Source organism: Schistocerca americana, chromosome 1, assembly GCF_021461395.2.
Source record: "Schistocerca americana isolate TAMUIC-IGC-003095 chromosome 1, iqSchAmer2.1, whole genome shotgun sequence".
Taxonomy (NCBI): Eukaryota; Metazoa; Arthropoda; class Insecta; order Orthoptera; family Acrididae; genus Schistocerca; species Schistocerca americana.
In genome coordinates, this window is record NC_060119.1 from 905894298 (window position 1) to 905913753 (window position 19456).

The following is a 19456-nucleotide window of genomic DNA, read 5'->3' on the forward strand; positions in this document are numbered from 1 at the left end:
TGCACGTTCCATTGGAGTGTGCGGGTACCTCTGATCAGATAGTGCTTGTTCCGAAGTCATTAACAGCCATTTGACATCAGGTAAATACCTCCTCCAGATTTTTCACATATTAATCGTCTCAGTCTTTTGTTTTGACCATCTGCCAACCATGCGCCTGTTTACACGTCCCACCCACAGATATTTAATTTTCATTGCAGTAATAATTACACAACTGGCCATTAAAATTGCTACACCACGAAGATGACGTGCTACAGACGCGAAATTTAAACGACAGGAAGAAGATGCTGTGATATGCAAATGATCAGCTTTTCAGAGCGTTCACACAAGGTTGGCGCCGATGGCGACACCTACAACTTGCTGATATGACGAAAGTTTCCAACTCAGTTCTCATACACAAACAGCAGTTGACCGGCGTTGCCTGGTCAAACGTTGTTGTGATGCCTCGTGTAAGGAGGAGAAATGCGTACCATCACGTTTCCGACTTTGATAAAGGTCGGATTGTAACCTATCGCGATTGCGGTTTATCGTATCGCGGCATTGCTGCTCGTGTTGGTCGAGATCCAATGACTGTTAGCAGAATATGGAATCGGTGGGTTCAGGAGGGTAATACGGAATGCTATGGAATCGGTGGGTTCAGGAGGGTAATACGGAATGCCGTGCTGGATCCCAACGGCCTCGTATCATTAGCAGGCATCTTATCTACATGGCTGTAACGGATCGTGCAGCCACGTCTCCATCCCTGAGTCAACAGATGGGGACGCTTGCAAGACAACAACCATCTGCACGAACAGTTCGACGACGTTTGCAGCAGCACGGACTATCAGCTCGGAGACCATGGCTGCGGTTACCCTTGACGCTGCATCACAGACAGGTGTGCCTGCGATGCTGTACTCAACGACGAACATGGGTGCACGAATGGCAAAACGTCATTTTTTCGGATTAATCCAGGTTCTGTTTACAGCATAATGACGGTCGCATCCGTGATTGGCCACATCGCGGTGAAACACATTGGAAGCGTGTATTCGTCATCACCATACTGGCGTATCACCCGGATGGAATGGGGTGCCATTGGTTACACGTCTCGGTCACCTCTTGTTTGCATTGACGGCACTTTGAACAGTGGACGTTACATTTCAGATGCGTTACGACCCGTGGCTCTACCCTTCAAAAAAATGTTCAAATGTGTGTGAAATCTTATGGGACTTAACTGCTAAGGTCATCAGTCCCTAAGCTTACACACTACTTAACCTAAATTATCCTAAGGACAAACACACACACCCATGCCCGAGGGAGGACTCGAACCTCCGCCGGAACCAGCCGCACAGTCTATGACTGCAGCGCCTAAGACCGCTCGGCTAATCCCTCGCGGCCTCTACCCTTCATTAGATCCCTGCGAAACCCTACATTTTAGCAGGATAATGCACGACCGCATGTTGCAGGTCCTGTACGGGCCTTCCTGGATACAGAAAATGTTCGACTGCTGCCCTGGCCAGCACATTCTCCAGATCTCTCACCAATTGAAAACGTCTGGTCAGTGGTGGCCGAGCAACTGGCTCGTCACAATACGCCAGTCACTACTGTGGTATCGTGTTGAAGCTGCATGGGCAGTTGTACCTGTACATCGCATCCAAGCTCTGTTTGACTCAATGCCCAGGCGTATCAAGGCCGTTATTACGGCCAGAGGCGGTTGTTCTGGGTACTGATTTCTCAGGATCTATGCACCCTTACTGCGTGAAAATCTAATCACATGTCAGTTCTAGTATAGTATATTTGTCCAATGAATACCAGTTTATCATCTGCATTTCTTCTTGGTGTAGCAATTTTAATTGTCAGTAGTGTACATTTTCGACTCCAGTCTGTTATCGGATCAATCCTGTCTTTCCTCTTGATTCCCAACAGATATCTTTCTACTGATCGCTGAACAACCCTCAGTTTTTGAACGGTTTTCACATAAAAAGTCCATATCTCACTTCATAAATCAGAAATAGTCACACATTCTTAGTTTCAGGTACATCACGGGCTCAGTTTTATAAATTCTCTCCAGTTTACCAAAAGATATCTACCTCGTTCATACTCTTATAGTTATACACTTTGCTGCCCATTCAGTTGTATGTACATTCATTTGCTCTAAAAACAGTAACTCATCAGTATTATACTTTCATTGTTAACCCGCACCATTTTCTTATCGAATACGTTACTGTAGCATTAAATGAATTGTCTTCCATACCAACTACCAAACTAGTTCTAATAAGTTCTTTCAACCGCCATTGTAGTTTATTTGCACTAGGCAGAAACATTGTAAGCAGAACATAAAACATTCGTGGTTCACATACTTTGCATTAACCCGAATGTTGTGGAGTATGGTTTAACGTATAAAAGTATAAATACAAAACGTGCCTGAGTCCCAGCAACAACTGGCTCTACTCTCATTAACAAACTGCAATTTGATGGTATGCTATGCTAACTTCACATAGTTTTGGTGATGGTGAAGCACTAATGAAGTATTCCGTACCTGGCTGGGCGCTGCAGTCTTCATTCGCCGTGAACAGCACCGCAGTACGAAAATCACCACGGCTAGGAATAGGACTCGCGTTAAAAGATACAAACATCTTCATGGCGAAGACAGTCGATTATTTTCTGAGAGAATGCCCCCGCTGATCCCCCCATCATGCGTTCAGAATCGATCTTGTATTGGACGTATGCCATGCAAAACTAAAGACAGTTTACACTGTCAGTCCAACGGTTGCGGAACTTCAAGATGCTGAGGGCTATTAGGATTCTTCACTTAAAGTGCGATAATCATTTTGGCTTATTTTTAGAAGTGAAACTCGACCACCTCAAAAAACTTGTAAAACTTAGAACAGAGCACTCATTTGAAGTTATGGTGATTTAAAATTATTATCAGAACGATTACACCGCGCACATAATTTTTTTCTGGTGACTTTTTTACAATCATTCCATCCACTATTACTCATAATTTGAAACCGAACATGTAGTTTTTTCCAATGGAATTCATAGATGAAATTTCGTGACAGCGAAAGTCCGAATTTTCATTCGAAGTCACAGAACTCAGTAACCGTTAAATAATATTCATCTCGATTGAAGCTAAAGATTTGCGACGATCAGTGCTCACAGAGCACAAAAATAGCTACACCGCCTGCGAATAGTGAGCACTGAGCAAAATGGTTTATTATTTACGGTGGGCTACTACCGGCTAATCACAATCGCAATTACAGTTAAAACCGACGTTTCCGGTAGCATGTTCTTTTCAAAACTGGCAGACGACCGGTATGTGCAGAAATATCTGTGAGAGGAATGGCAGTTCAATAATGGGAAGTCGATGGCAGAAACTCCGCTTTTGACGCAACCTGTATTGCATTTTCTAGGTTGCACTCACTACATTGCAAGCGACATCTGCTAGACGATTTCTGAGTGGAAAGAGCTGCTGGATGTTCACCAGCAATAGGGCCTATGTATCAGAAGAATACATCGACCCGTAATGAAAACTATTAAGTACTTTCCTCTTGTCTAGCGCCCGGTTTATTCGCTAAGCCACTATTATCTCCACGATCTACCCACGTTCCCTTTCCCCTTGCAGACTGTAATACTATGTTTATCTATTCTGTTCTTTTTCTAGGCTTCAAACGAAACTAAGCCTAGTTCCCACATGGGGAAAGAGAAGCTAAAACAATAAAACAGTGAAACTAAATATGCGATACTCCCGGCAGTGTTCTGAGAGTGCATTTCTAAAATCAGTAAATATCTGCGTTTATTTCATATTATTTAATTTTGAATGTATGTTTCAAATAGCATACCGTAGTTATAAACCATGTCTACCATCAGAATTCAATGAATCGATATTATAATGCTTGTGGAAACGTGTGAGTAGAAAACATAGGAACAGGCGAATATAATCTCTTAATGTAACACGCTAGTTAAATTACGTTCCATATTAATATCCTGTTCTATTATTTTCACAAAAAGAGTTCTGGTCCATGTGTGATAAAAATTTGGATTGAAAATCTACACATTTGTATTGTGTTATCATTTATTTTTGTTCGACTATCCCGAATCGAGCCATTTCCTCTACGATTTAATTCTATCTCGTTGCCATATTATCATTCGACATTCATTTTGAATTGAGTGCAACATATTACTTTTATCATCATTCTTTTCCTGTATCTTCTTTGGTGAACTCTTCCTTACGAGAACGGAATTATTTATTTGGGGCAACACAGTTACTGAAGTATAGCTTTCAGTATTATTTGTGTGGCTGCGCAGTCCAGCTTCATATGTGAATGCTGCATTCAGCTATCCAGTGCAGCTTCGTATGTGAATTCTGAATGTTGTTTTGGTCTGAAGATAGGAACTCATCCTCGGTAAATAAGTGGAGAACTATTGCAGAAGAACCTCTTAATCTGTCGTGTCTATGATATTTATGAAATAATTTCTACCGCTTCAGTCACTTTTTACGAATATCTAATCAGCAGGACGCGTTTCTGCAGCATGCTGCCATCATGAGGTGCATTACAATTACATGTACATTACAGTAATCTTAAGTGCCATTACTAATTAGGTACATTTGCTGTGTCTTCCAGTGAGGTATCGAAATAGTATCACTGGTTGTATGTCGATACATGATTTCGTCTGGCAGAATTTTAGAGCTATTCAAAAGCATTCTTCCTAATCGAAGTAAAAAATTCCGCCAACTTCTTAATGTGACGCCACGCCGCCCTACTAGTGGTTCAAATGGCTCTAAGCACTATGGGACTTAACATCTGAGGTCATCAGTCCCCTAGACCTAGAACTACTTAAACCTAACTAACCTAACGACATCACACACACCAAGCCCGAGGCAGGATTCGAACCTGCGATCGCAACAGCAGGGCGGTTCCGGACTGAAGCGCCTAGAACCGCTCGGTCACAGCGGCCGGAACTACTAGTTGGACCAGCAGAGTAGCAAGGACTTTTTGCACCAGTATATGATATGTCGGGAGCACCCATGTTACAATCACCCGAAGAGGAACCCCTTTCTTGTCGATCTTTAACACTCTTGGTAGTCTCCTACGACAAAGAACCTTTCTTCAGGAGGCTGTTGGTCTTTCTCTCAATTCTTTGTGTGGGATCAGCACCGACATTGAGATACACTGAATCAGATGGTAAACGCTGCATCTTCTAAAAGTAATCCTGCTTGTCCAAAAACGCTGTGGCATTTCCCTGTCCGCGAGTAAAATAACAATATCCAGCTCAGTTCTAGGTGAATGTTAAGCAGCCTTCTCAGTTATTGTTTGGCCTCATGGCTGTGAGAATTTGAACAACTTTTTGTTACACCTGAATTGAGTCCACCCAAATATTCTTTTCACGAGGGAGGTGGGAAAACATGACTGCTTTCCCTTCCTCGATGTGTTGGTCAAGAGGAAGGTTGATGGTAAGTTCGCACATGCCTTTTATAGGAAGCCTACTCACGCTTACAGGCTGATAATTGTCACCGTCCGGCTCATCGCCACGGGGTGCTTCGTCCGTTGCTTCACAGGGTGAACGTCATCTCAGATCCTGAGAGTTTGTCGGCTGAGTTAGCCCATTTTGAGGCCACTTTTTGCCATAATAGTTATAGAGAATGAAAGGTAAGACGTGCTTTGCGCTATCGATCAACTATACAGCGGGTGACTAACGATAGTACCGAGGTGGTACCAAAGTCTACAGCCTTTTTGCCCTGCGCAAGGAGCATTTCCAACAGGATTGGTTGTATTTTGCTGACATATGATGTGAAATGTGTTTCTCGCCCAACATTTAAGATTAGGGTCCTTTAGATACCGTAAAGTATTATCTCTGTTTGCGGTAGGTGGGTGTCCACCGTATTCCTTGTACTTGTGACATGTCATATATTGGTCAGACTAAGAGGGCTGTGGAGGACCAGTGTAATGAGCAAAAGCGTCACAGCCTAGCAAATATGCTATTGCAGAACATTGTCTTGCCAGCGGTCACCATATGCAATATAACATCACGGATATTCTGGCATTTACTTCTAGCTATTGGGATAGTGTTGAAAAGGAAGCAGGTGAAATTAAATTAGCGGGTAGCTCGAATATTCGATTCCTGCCTCGGGCATCGATGTGTGTGATGCCCTTAGGGTAGTCAGGTTTACGTAGTTCTAAGTCTAGGGGACTGATGACCTCAGATGTTAAGCCCAATAGTGCTCAGAGCCATTTGAACCATTTTTTTAGCGGGTAACCTAACAAATAGAGACGGAAATCTTGCTCAAATTCTGCATGGAATCCTCCCCTTTGTCAAAAGACAAAGTTGGTTATTAATTTTAGCATCTTTGGTCATGAGCTGGCGCAAGTGTTTACAGTGTGTATGTGTGTATGTGTGCGTGTGTGTGTGTGTGTGTGTGTGTGTGTGTGTGTGTGTGTGTGTGTGTGTGTTTTTCCGGAATTACTCTCCAAATCGACGTTTTAAATTCCCTTATACAGCGCTCGGTTGCTTGCCACAGGTTTCCCTTCAAAATGACACCTGTCGATATAGCGGCGGTTGTTGAAGACGTCATCCGGCTGCATTCCTTGAATGTTGTTTATTTCATTTTTCTTTAGTAATGCCAAGGCATTAGTAAATCTTACACATTTCATAATACTTCTTCCTGTTATCACACAACTTTTTTTATTGGAATCACTTTTTAGCTACATCACCTAAATCGAGCAGACTTGTCTAACCTCGCCACCTTATGTCCTACTGACACCTTTATTCCGTGTTATGTTTAAATTTCTGGCTAGTGTCCTGTCTTCTTGTTAGTGCTGATCTTTTTGAGTACATCCGAAACTTTAGTGAACCAAACTCTATGAGAGTCTTTTTACAAGTCAGATAAACTGCACATATTTCCCTACGTTTTTAAGGGATCTTTCACGAAGTATTGGTGAATCATTGCCTGTCTTGAACCTATTCCCATTCCGAAGCCGAACTGCTCATCATCCAGTTCTCTCAACTTTAAATTGCAATCTTGTGTCATTCTTCTTCTTAGACTCTTTGCTGAATGATATACCATACTCATTGCCCTATATTCTGTATATTTCATGGATACGTTCTAGACATTCACCGAGGTCCTGGAGCAACAGGTTGACATACTGTTAACTCGTCTAATAGTTCTGTGCGCCGCAAAAGTAATTTATTATGGACATTATCACATGTTCATAATAATCCACTCGACAATGTATAGCAGCTCATAGGACTGTGAATGTACCGCAGTTCTTTATGTGACAGCTCTCTGATGTCGTTAACGCCCACACACATTTTTGCTCTGCATGTGACAACACTGACATCACGATTGAGGAATTTAAGGGTGTTATGCAGATACATTATGTGATAAAAAGTATCCGGACAACCCCAAAAACATAGCTCTTTCATATTAGGTGAACTGTGCTGCCACCTGCTGCCAGGTACTCCATATCAGAGACGTCAGCAGTCATTAGACATGGTGAGAGAGCAGAATGGGGCGCTCTGCGGAACTCGACGGACTTCGAATGTGGTCAGGTGATTGGGTGTTCCTTGTATCATACTACTGTACGCGAGATTTCCACGCTCCTAAACATCCGTAGGTACACTATCTCCTATGTGATAGTGAATTGGAAACGTGAAGGGACACGCACAGCACAAAAGCGTGCAGGCCGACCTCGTCTGTTGACTGACAGAGACCGCCGACAGTTGAAGAGGGTCGTAGTGTGTAATAGACGGAGATCTATCCAAACCATCACACAGGAATTCCAAAATGCATCAGGATCCACTGCAAGTACTATGACAGTTAGGCGGGAGGTGAGAAAACTTGGATTTCATGGTCGAGCGGCTGCTCATAAGCCACACATTACGCCGGTAAATGCCAAACGACGCCTCGCTTGGTGTAAGGAGCGTAAACATTGGAAGACTGGACAGTGGAAAAATGTTGTGTGGAGTGACGAACACAGTACACAATGTGGCGATCCGATGGCATGGTGAGGGTATAGCGAATGCCCGATGAACGTCATCTGCCAGCGTATGTAGTGCCAACAGTAAAATTCGGAGGCGGTGGTGTTGCGGTGTCGTCGTGTTCTTCATGGAGGGGGCTGGCGCTATCACAGCGTAGGCCTACATTGATGTTCTAAGCATCTTCTTGCTTACCACTGTTGAAGAGCAATTCGGGGATGGCGATTGCATCTTTCAACACGATCGAGCACCTGCCCAAATTTCACGGCCTGTGGCGGGGTGGTTACATGGCAATAACATCCCTGCGATGGTAATGGGCCGCACAGAGTCCTGACCTGAATCCTATAGAACATCTTTGGGACACCGACGGAACCGATACCTCTGTTCAGTGCAGCAGTCCGTAAAGACCGGGCTGCCATTTCCCAAGAAACCTTCCAGCACCTGATTGAACGTATGCCTGCGAGAGTGGAAGCGGTCATCACGGCGAAGGGTGGGCCAACACCATATTGAATTCCAGCATTACCGATGGATGGCGCCACGAACTTGAAGTCATTTTCAGCCAGGTTTCCGGATACTTTTGATCACATTTGTTGCTGTTTACACAGAGATATTGTCATTGAGTCCTCCTGCTGTCTCTGTTGTGCACCACGTGAATAAATATGCGTTTTGGAATATAGAAGTGTACACGTCAACTGCCAAGATCGCTAAATGTTACTTTATTTTGGAGGACTAGTTTCGGCAGTTTAAGTTGCCATCATCGGATCTCATGCAAGCACGAGTAAACCTCAAGGAATCAAATGGTTCGAATGGCTCTAAGCACTATGGGACTTAACATATGAGGTCATCAGTGCCCTAGACTAGAACTACTTAAACCTAACTACCCCAAGGACATCACACACATCCATGCCCGAGGCAAGACTCGAACCTGCTACCGTAGCAGCGGCGCGGTTCCGGACTGAAGCGCCTAGAACCGCTCGGCCACAGTGGCCGGACTCAAGGAATGTCCATCACCTGTACGATATATTATGTCACATCAAAATAAGTCATTGCAGGAACATGAAGTATGTGATGCACCAGCATGTTAATTATAAAACTAGGTTTAAATAAAATGTCATCCATGTTGCACCGACTCCATTCATATGTTGTATGAACATGAGTTTATGTAGTTCGAGTAACATGCAGGACATGTTATATAAACCTTGTTTTATACATGACATGCCGATGTATCACGTTCTTCATGTCCCTGAAATGATTTCTTATAACGTGACACGATATTTGTACAGACGATGGAGATTATTGAAGTGTATTTGCATCAGATACGGTGATGGCAACTTAGATTGCTGAAACCGGCACCAAACATAAAGCTACAGCTAGTGATCATGGCTGTTGAATCTTTTTACTTCTATATTCCATATTATCCTAGACCGGCCTCGTACTTGAGTAATGTCAGACATATGAAATATGCATCAGGTCGCCTGCCACGTTTTCTCCTGCAACTATACACATAAAATAGCGTGCCGCACGTGCAAATATCTTTCTCAGTCGTTTCTTTGAATTTAGAAGGCCGCAGAGTGTACTACTTAAGGTACATTTACACCAGTGTGCCCTGCGGCTAGTCGCCGTGCGGCTGTAACTTGCTCCAGACGCAAGTAGAGGCGTTGAGTGTCAAAACGGCTGTGAATGGAATCCACTCGCACGTGCATACTGAGGGAGAGGCATGCACCTACACGCGTGTCTCTCCTTGCGTGTGGGGCGATCACAGTCGCACGGCGACTAGGAACAAGGCGCACAGGTGTAAATGCACCTTAAGAACGATACGACACCTCAGTGTCGTATACAAACTGAGATGGTGCAGTGTTTAACGAACTCGAATCCCTTCCTGAGGAGAGGAGGATGGAGTGGTGGCGGGCTGGGGGGGGAGGGGGGGAGGGAGGGGAGCATTAAATAATCCTCCAGTCATCCATATTTCTAGTTATGCGGTTCCCCAAATCATTTAAAGCGAATTTTGGTGTCCTTGAGAAATGGGACACAATTGATTTCCTTCTCCTTACAACTATTTTCTTTTGCTGTAACGACCTCGTCATTGTCAGGAAGTTAAGCAGTGCTATCCCTTTTTCTCTGTCTACCGAACATGCTTCTGTGAGTAAACGCTATTAAACAGTCAACAGAACATCACGTGCAGCGCTGTGTAGGAATTACAATATTGTCTGTGGAAATGTAATGACAGACCACAGCTGCATGTAACCGAGATCAGCATCTATAAATGCTACAGAAAGTGATGTGTTGCCTGGCTCCTCGGAACAAATGCTCTCTCAATTCTAACAGCACACTCAGACGGGCATCACAGTGATGCTCCCACTCTTACTGAAACAATCAGTGACAAAAAGCGATGTTCATTTTTCAATCTTATTAGAATGAAGGCCATATGCAGTAAACGTCAAATCAGCATGAAGTGTACTTGTATGCTTGGATATTCAAATGATAAGCATTTCAGTACAAAAGTACGAAGCGAACAGAGAATGCTCTGTTCAACAATTACAGGACTAGGAGGTAAGGCCACTTGGAGGTCGGAAATACGGGAAGATTACCCATTAGATTACATCATTGTCAGGCACAGATTCCGAAATCAGATACTAGATTGTAAGGCGTTCCCAGAAGGAGATGTAGACTCAGATCAAATGGTTCAAATGGCTCTGAGCACTATGGGACTTAACTTCTGAGGTCATCAGTCCCCTATACCTTAGAAATACTTAAACCTAACTAACCCAAGGACATCACACACATCCATGCCCGAGGCAGGATTCGAAACTGCGACCGTAGCGGTCGCGCGGTTCCAGACTCTAACGCCTAGAACCGCTCGACCATTCCGGCCTGCAGACTCAGATCACAATGTAGTAACTTTGAAGAGCAGGCTGAAGCTTAAGATACTATCAGTAAGGATCAATGCGCAAAGAAGTGGGATACGGAAGTACTAAGGGATGATGTGAAACGCTTGAAGTTTTCTGAGGCTATAGATACTGCGATAATTAGTAGTTCAGTAGCCAGTTCAGCTGAAGACTGAAGAGGAATGGCCTATTCTAAAAAGATCAATCATTGAAACTGAAAAAAACATAGCTATAAGGAAGATAACTGCGAAGAAAACTTAGGTGAACAGGGTAAATACTTTAGTTGATCGATGACGGAAGGAAGCACAAAAACGGTTAGGGAAATTCAGGAATACACAAATACAAGTTACTTAGGTGTGAAACAAACAGGAAGTGCACGGACACTTAGAAGAAATGGCTGTATGAAAAATTTGAAGAAATCGAAAAAGAGATGATTGTCGGAATGACTGACCCAGCACGTAAGGACGTCAAACAGCCTTCCGTGAAATTAAAAGTAAGGGCGGTAAAATTAACAGTGTAATGGGAACTCTACTTTTTACTGTTAAATACAGAAGAGAGAGTGGACAGATGGAAAGAGTACATCGAAGGACACTGTGAGGTGCCTAATGACGCAATAGAAGAAGAAACAGGAGCTGACAGGGAATAGATAGGAAATACAGTATTAGAATCAGAATTTAAAAGAGCTTTAAACAAGATCAAGTAAGACATGAGGGATAGATAAAACCCCATCGGAATTACTAAAGTCGTTGGGGCAAGTGCCAACAAAACGACTATTCACGTTGGTCTGTAGAGTGATTGAGTCTAGCGATATACCATCAGACTTTCGGAAAAACATGCATCCAATTCCGAAGACAGAAAGAATGACCAAGTACGAGAATTATCGCACAATCAGGTTAACAGCTCATGCATTCAAGTTGCTGACAGGAATAATATCCAGAAGAATGCATAAGAAAATTCAGGACGACGATCAGTTTGGCTATGAGGATGTTAAACGAACCAGAGAGGCAGTTCTGCCGTTGTGATTGATAATGGAATCAAGACTGAAGAAAAATCAAGACATGTTTATAGGATTTGTGTGTCTGGAAACTTAAAATGGCGCAAGACGTTCGAAATTCTGAGGAAAATAGGGATAAGCTGAGAAAAACACGGGTAAGTTATAGGGAAAGACTGCTAATATACATTATGTTCCAGACCTGTGTAAACAGTAAGATTGGAAGGCCAAGAACGAAGTGAACAGATTAAAGGATGTACGACGTGGCTGTAGTCTTTCTCCCCTGCTGTTCAGTCTTTACATCGAAGAAGAAAAGAATGATAGAAATGAAAGAAAAGTTCAAGTGCGTGATTAAAATTCAGGATGAAAGGATATCAATAATAAGATAGGCTATCCTCAGTGAAAGTGAAGGACAATTACAGAATCTGTTGAAAGAAATGAACGGTATATTGAGTAACAGAATATGGACTGAGAGTAAATCGAAGAAGAAATAATGAGAAGTAACAGAAATGAGAACAGCCAGAAACGTAACATCAGACTTGGGGATCATGTGATTCTGCTACCTCGGAAACAAAATAACCTAAGTAGGACAGAGCAAGGAAGACAAAGAGTAGACTAGCACTGTCAAAATGGCCAGGAATAGGTCTTAGTTTGCAAAGGTCGTAGGTCTTAGTTTGAGGAAGAAATTTCTGAGAATGTACGTTTTTGAGCACAGCGTTGTATTTTAGTGAAACATGGACTGTGGGGAAACCGGAACAGAAGAGAATCGAAACGTTTTTGCTTGGTGCTGCAGAAGAATGTTGTAAATTAGGTGGACTGATAAGGTAATGAAAAAACTGAAGAAGGCGACCATGGTGAAGAATTGAGACCTAGAGAAAATAAGATCCTGCAAAGAATAAATTACAGAAGGGCTGGCACTTGAGTTTCTTAACACATTACGAGACAAAGAACCACTTGATAATGACAACGAGTACTGGAATATGCTGAAAGAAGGAATCGTTAAAGCAGGACAGCAAAATATAGGATATGTAAAAGGTAAAATGGCAAAAAAATCATGGGTCACACAAGAAATGATTTCCAAGATGGAGGAGAGAAGAAAATTTGAAATCAAGAACACTGAAGATGCAAGGGAGATGTACCGAAGGTTAAATAATCAACTGCGAAGAGAAACAGAGCAGGCTAGGAAAAAATGGCTAGAAGGGGAATGTATTGCAATTGAAGAACTGGACTGGAAGGGAAGATACGACTTACTATACAACAGAGTAAAGACTATGACATGGGATCAAAACAGAGCAGGAAGTGCTACTACAGAAATTCTGAGTAAAGACGGAGAGGTTGGGTACAAAGATCGTGACGATGTTCTCTAGATATGGGAAGAATACCTAAAAGAGCCATACGACACAGATCGCAAACCAGAAACTCTGGAACTTGAATCAGTCAAGAGGGTAAGTGATGACGAGAAAGGACCAACCATCATAATGGAAGAAGTAAAGTCCCTCATAGCTGCAATGAAAAATGGCAAAGCTATAGGTACAGATACGATACCGGGAGAAATATTAAAATGCTTGAACCACGTTGGAATAAGAGAAATGTTGAGCTTATGTAATAAAATATATGACAGTGGTGAATGGCCTGAGGACTTTCTGATAACGGTAATGATTCCATTGCCGAAAAAACAGGGAACCAAGAAATGCAGTGAGCACAGGACAATCAGCCTCATTTCACATGGAGCCAACGTGATGGTAAGAATAATTAATAAGAGACTTAAAAAAGTAACGGAGGAGAATCTTGGCGATGAGCAGTTTGGCTTCAGACGGAATACGGACACCAGAGATGCAATAGGGCTCCTACGAATCTTGGGAGAAAGTTTTATTGAAAAAGGAAGAGACCTCTACTCGTATATGTGCTTCAACGATCTAGAAAAGGCATTTGACAATGTAGCTTGAGACAAGCTGGCGACTATAATGAGGGAGAAGAGAGTGGACTGGAAAACCAGAAGACTTGTAAACTCATCGTATCTGAATCAAAAAGCCTGATTTAAAGTGAGAGGAGAAGGTACAAACTGGATCGGACTAAGAAAAGGAGTAAGACAAGGATGCTGTCTATCACCTACCCTTTTGAACTTCTGCTTGGAAAATATGATTGACCAATGAGAATTCGATGACGAAGGGGTAGAAATTGGAGGAAGAAGAGTACTGTGTTTGAGGTTTGCTGATGACATGGTCCTTCTATCCATAGGGGAAAAAGAATTACAGGATTTGCCGGCCTGTGTGGCCGAGCGGTTCTAGGCGCTTCAGTCCGGAACCGCGCTGCTGCTACGGTCGCAGGTTCGAATCCTGCCTCGGGCCTGGATGTGTGTGACGTCCTTAGGTTAGTTATGTTTAAATAGTTCTAAGTCTAGGGGACTGATGACCTCAGATGTTAAGTCCCATAGTCCTTAGAGCCAATTGAACCATTTTTTTGAATTACAGGATTTAGTGGACACCATTGAAGATAACGGAAAAAATTATGGAATGAAAATTAACACAAAGAAAACAAAAGTATTGGCACTAGGAGGAAATAAAAATTATACTGAATGGGGAAATATTAGAACAGGTGCAAAATTTTAAGTTTCTTGGAAGCAGGATAGACACCGACGGGAAGTGCAGCACAAAAATTAAAACAAGGCTATCAATGGCAAAAGAGACATTTTATAAGAAAAGGAGAATTTTCTGCAGCAGTCTGAACAGAGAAGTGAGGTAAAGACTCATAAAATGTTTTGTATGGAGTGTTCTTCTGCATGGCGCTGAAACATGGACTTTGAGGAAGAAAGACAGAGAAACGCTGGAGGCTTTTGAGATGTGGACATGGTGGAGGATGGAAAGAATAAGTTGGATGGACAGAGTAAAAAATGAGGAGATACTGAGAACAGTGGGAGAGAAAAAACAGTTACTAGAAGTAATAAAAGGAAAAAAAAGAAATTGGATTGGGCATATATTAAGAAAGAATGAGGGACTGATAAAAACAGTTTCAGAAAGTTATGTAGAAGGAAAAAGGGAGCAAGAAAGGAAGAGATTTCTAGTACTGGATGACGTGATCGACGGTACAACATACAGCAGCCTTAAGAAGGAAGCAATGTATCACAGGAAATGGAGAGGCGAGGGACCTGCTAATATAGCAGAAAACATGATGATGATGATGATGATGATGATGATAAGGTAAGGAGGTTCTCCGTAGAATCAGCGAGGAAACGAATATACGGAAAAAAAACTGTCAATAAGGAGGCACAGGACGATGGGACATCTGTTAAGACGTCAGGGATTAACTTCCGTGGTTCTAGAGGCAGCTGTAGAAGGTAAAAACTTTAGGGGAAGTCAGAGACTGGACTATATCCAGCAAATAATTGAAAGCGAAAGTTTGTCACAGGAGAGGAATTTGTGGTAGCCTGCATCAAACCAGTCAGAAGAAAAAAAAAAAAGACAGCGAGAGCGAGAAGTAGATAGTTGTAACGCCATTCAAATACCAATATTATAAGTAAGGAGATATTACGCAACGGGTTTCCCATCTAGGAATTTCTAGAAGTTTCTATTCGAAAGCCATACAATCTTGAATCGGTAGGCCAATCAGGCAAAATCGCTGTGAGCTCTGAGGCAATCATCCCATCGATGCACGATGTTGAAGGTACCCATGCAGTAAAACACCGTGTTCTGCAATGTGACGAAGTCCGTAACTGCCTCCTGCACATAATCGTCCCACAGGAACCGTCGACCAGTCAAGGTCATTTTTAGGGGACCTACAGTGTGATAATCGCATGGGAAGGGATCAGGACTGTTGGGCGGCTGCTCGAGTGTCTACAGCTTGAGTTGGCGTAACTTCTGCGTTACAGTATTTGCTATGAGGCGACGTGCGTTTTTATAAAGCAGCAACACCCGCACGAAACTTGGCGCACCATTCTACAAAGGTGGTTTTCGACAGACACACTGCACAGGCCTTAAAATGAGGAAGAAACTTCTGAGAATGTACGTTTGGAGCACAGCATTGTATGGTAGTGAAACGTGGGCTGTGGGAAAACCGGAACGGAAGAGAATCGAAGCGTTTGAGATATGGCGCTGCACGATCTTCACTACCGGATTATCGTCTACCAGCATTTGTGCTTCGGCAGCGAGCAAGGGAATAACAGCACGTTGGTTCTGTTTGGACGAATTTGGTAATAATGTCACCATACTTCACGTTTCGCATCTATCGCACGGACTTCGGAAAGACGCGAATGCCGCACTAATCCATTGGCTACAGGTCTGTGTCTTATATGCCCACCTCAGAGTTGCGCTACGTTGCAAATATACTGCAGCAACGCCCTCAAACCGAAATGTTTTGATCTCCACTTATGCAAAAATTACTCTGGAAAATTAAAGATTTTTCCAAATTTGAAAACTGTGCAAGGTGTGTGACCATATACCTAGGACCAAACTGTTTAAATCGAGAAACTTTTGTCAGTATTGTACGTAATGGACGATGTGTTACATTATTACTCTACTTCATACCAATCAATTAGTATGTGAAATAAAATTAAGAAGAATGTTATCAAAAATCAGTTTTAGCTTAGAAACATTTAGAGACAAAAGCTATTGGCAACCAAAAGAAATTTCAATTTTCGACACGGGGAAATTATTAAGACATTAAGGAAACTCAATCCATTTGCAGATATCACGTATACGATGTAAAAATACATTCCGTTTCAAGGCGCAACGTGATTCACAGCTAAAGAAGTATGGTTTGACCGTTCACGCTTTACGTAACTGGTTTTAAGAATATAGAAAATCTTACCCACCATAAAACTCTGTAACTGAAGAATCAACAATATCCTCAAAATAGGTCTAATATATTACACAACACTTGAATATGTGCAACTCTTAATATTTATAAATGCTGCACAAAGCGCAACCTCACGCCTCACAACAACAAAAACGGAAGGAAATGCCGGAGAAAGCTTATGGCAGTCTCTAGTGCTCAGTCCGTCATTTGATTCTAAACTCGGTCACTGGATTGAACCACCGATCAGGAAACATCCTGTGTTCCGAAGCACACTATCCTCGAGACATAACACTCTCCCCTACTGAACCCAAAAAATAATTGAAATTTCGTTGTTCGCCATCACTGCTGGTGTTGCCATTTTAAATGCCAACTGCGTAAATCTCGATCCGATTATTCCAGTGAATCCCGGTATAGTATCTGCCGTCCTAAAACTAGTTGTATGTTGTCACTGCAGTTCAAATAGCTCCAGACTCATGCTCACAGAGGTTTAACTGTTGCTGCTATTTCCAGTAATTAATGGTCACCAGTGACATAAGCAAACAGTATGGCGAAACGGACTGTATGTTGTTCGGTAAGCAACGGTACAGATCCTTATCGACCACTTTCCGCATCTTTTAGCTCGACGTCCCTATTTTACTGCCTTTGGTACAATTACCTCGTTGTGCAACAAAGCGAGCAATGAAACTTAGCGACATATGGACAGTAGCTTGCAGAATCCCTAGACAATTTTATCGTTGACAAGACGACAATCGATAGTTAAGTTTTATCTCTGACAAGGATTATCTCTAGTCATCACATGTTACATCGACCACGCCCCCTTTCCTACAGTATTTATGTCGCTCTCGGACGTCCGACCGGTCAGTCGGCAAGACTCAGCGGAGGAGTGCCTCTGAGGATGTCCAGCGCAGTTCAGGACGAAACGTCAGGAGCAGAAGAATTTCATGGACCACGACCTCTCATACCGAAAGATTTACCAGCAGCTATGTCATCCGGACGTGAAAGCCTTCATTCTATGATATGTTATGAAATTGTTTTGATGTCACTATGGATTTACATTTTAATTCCCTTTCGAATATGGACAACGATAATGAATTACACATTCATTCCAAATAAATCATTTACTCCAATGTCTACCCTGATCCATAATATTGGTATTCGTTTCGTAAATCTGCTCTGAGCAGAGGCAATTAACCTCAGAACTTAAAATTAGTGATTTTCTCTTCTCCTTCTCAAAAACAGTAGTTTATCCCCCTTCAACCACATCTCTTTGTAATCCCATCACATTATTTTATTTACCACTACACATTTCGCTCTTGGCATTTCCTGTTCATTTCATTACTGAGCGACTGTTGTGTCTAGCATTCTTTTAGTTCTTCGTCTATCTAGTTGGCAAGCTGGAACCATATTTTAGTTGTCAAAGTTCATTCTTATATATATATAACGATTTATCAAGCACTGTTTCCTTCGTAATCACTTCTATTGCTGTACAACCAGCTGCCTTCAAAGCCTTGGCATTTTGAATTCGACTCAATTTCTCAATTCATGTTACAATCCTAGCAGGGTGCATATTCTGAACATTAGGTCGAATTTCTCTATTTCCCTTTATTCATTGTTTATATTCCCAGACGTTTCCGTACCTTGGTGTGCCTTTATGCCATTACTCCAGAACAAGGTTTCCAAAATCAATGTCACGTATCATATAGCTCAGCAGTAACTTCTTAACAGTCGATATGAAACAAGCATGTGTTCTCCTCATGGAGCTTCTGAATAATGAGTTCTTGAAATCACATTTAATAATCTTTCTCTTGTCTTAGTCACTACCCATATTCTGTACTCTTATAAACCCACTTTTTTTTCTTCGCATCCATGTCTACCATGTTGATCAGATTTAAGTGCCTCTCTTGTTTTCACGGTAGCATGTAGTGATGTGGAAAAAAATCTCTACAACTGAGCTTTTCACATACATCTGATTTTGATCAAGACAATGCACTGTCGGTGCTGGGTCATTAACTGACTCTACGTCTCATTTTCGCATACAGAGAATGTCTTTTCCGTAATTAGTCAACATTGTGGTTCCCACTTCTTCGTCAACTCAGTAAATAAAGTTCTCTTTTTTACAGCACTAGGATTGATCCTCAATAAATCTAACGACTGGGTATCCATTTTCTCATAACGCAGATCTCAGAGCCGCTAAAATTGATTATTATAACTATTGTGCGAGCAGACTTATACAGACAAAAGTTATACAACGTATCATACGCTCCGTCACCTGCTAACTTTCGATCTTTGTGCCAGTACATATCCAAAAGTACACTAACAGATATGAAGAAATATACAAAATCCGAAAGTCGTGAGCGAAACATTTGGTGCCGGTAGCTGAAACTGACGAATCCGTTGACAAGCTCTGTAATTTACTTCAATAAATATGCGAGATATCATAAACCATGGACCTTGCCGTTGGTGGGGAGGCTTGCGTGCCTCAGCGATACAGATAGCCGTACCGTAGGTGCAACCACAACGGAGGGGTATCTGTTGAGATGCCAGACGAACGTGTGGTTCCTGAAGAGGGGCAGCAGCCTTTTCAGTAGTTACAGGGGCAACAGTCTGGATGATTGACTGATCTGGCCTTGTAACACTAACCAAAACGGCCTTACTGTGCTGGTAATGCGAACGGCTGATTGCAAGGGGAAACTACGGCCCTAATATTTCCCGAGGGCATGCAGCTTTACTGTATCGTTAAATGATGATGACGTCCTCTTGGGTAAAACATTCCGTAGGTCCCCCATACGGACCTCCGGGCGGGGACTACTCAAGAGGATGTCGTTATCAGGAGAAAGAA

The 19456-nt window shown here is 42.4% G+C and overlaps 1 protein-coding gene across 2 annotated transcripts in view; it reads right to left on the reverse strand.

Annotated features, from left to right (window-relative positions):
* LOC124547636 (zinc finger protein squeeze-like) overlaps positions 1-19456 on the reverse strand; it is a 253666-nt gene that overhangs the window by 47055 nt on the left and 187155 nt on the right. The window lies entirely within an intron of this gene.